Here is a 1,023-nt window from a genome sequence, read left to right as displayed (position 1 = left end):
AACTGTTGATAATTCTAATAATAAATCAGCATATTAGAATGATGTCTGAAGATCATGTGACACTTTATACTGGAGGAATGATGATGGAAATACAGCTTTGCATCACAGAAATAAATGATATTTTAAAGGATATTCAAATAGAAACCATTATTTTATATTGTAATAAATAATAAATAAAAAAATAATTGAAATTTATTAGTAGTAGTAGTAATAGTATTTATTTATTTTTTTTACAATTATATTTATTTATTATAATGTTATTTATTTTGAAACTAGAATAACTTTTTTTCAGAAAAATCACAATTAGAGCCCTTTTCTCTCGAAAGCAGCAGTTAAATGTGGTTTGTGGCGTGTAAACACAGGTTCAGATCCGTGATGAACGTCACACACTGCTGTGTTTATGAGACATATGGAATACATTAATGTGTTTATCAACACGTTCAAATCAGCACAGTGACGATAATTGATTAAAGAGGAGCCACTTCATTAAGGGAGCAGCTTAATTCATCTTAATTAGCATTGCTAATTAATCTATATCTGTTTCAATCAGGCTGCTGCCAAATTCAACCCACTCACTCACCATTTCATACACACACACACACACACACACACACACACACTCACAGTGCTGCAGAACACGTCTGAACTGAACAAGAGAGACAGAGATGGAGGAAGATATCAAAGACAGCTGAGAGTCCAAACAGCTGATAAAAACATCACAATAATCCACAACTTAAATTCAGACTCAATTAACATCTTGTGAAGTGAAAAGCTGTTCAAACTATCATTCTGACGGCACCCATTCACTGCAGAGCCTTAATGCTAAATTTCTCCAAGTATGCTCTGATGAAGAAACAAACTCATCCTACGTCAAATATGGCCTGAAGGTGAGGAAATGTTTAGCAAATTAAAATTTTTGAGTGAACTATTTTTGTTAGTAAACATTGTTTTTTAGATTCTATTCTATTTTCTTCTGTTTTGTTTTCTATAATAATGTATTCTGGTACTTTACACATGGAGAGG

At 32.1% G+C, this 1,023-nt stretch overlaps 1 protein-coding gene across 1 annotated transcript in view; it reads right to left on the bottom strand.

Moving 5' to 3' along the window:
• LOC107681920 (receptor-type tyrosine-protein phosphatase mu) overlaps positions 1-1,023 on the bottom strand; it is a 250,840-nt gene that overhangs the window by 169,899 nt on the left and 79,918 nt on the right. The window lies entirely within an intron of this gene.

The sequence above is a fragment of the Sinocyclocheilus anshuiensis genome, unplaced genomic scaffold (assembly GCF_001515605.1).
Source record: "Sinocyclocheilus anshuiensis isolate Anshui unplaced genomic scaffold, SAMN03320099.WGS_v1.1 scaffold2198, whole genome shotgun sequence".
NCBI classification, from domain to species: domain Eukaryota; kingdom Metazoa; phylum Chordata; class Actinopteri; order Cypriniformes; family Cyprinidae; genus Sinocyclocheilus; species Sinocyclocheilus anshuiensis.
Note: the sequence above shows the minus strand (reverse complement) of the source record. Positions and strands in the feature narration are given on the sequence as shown.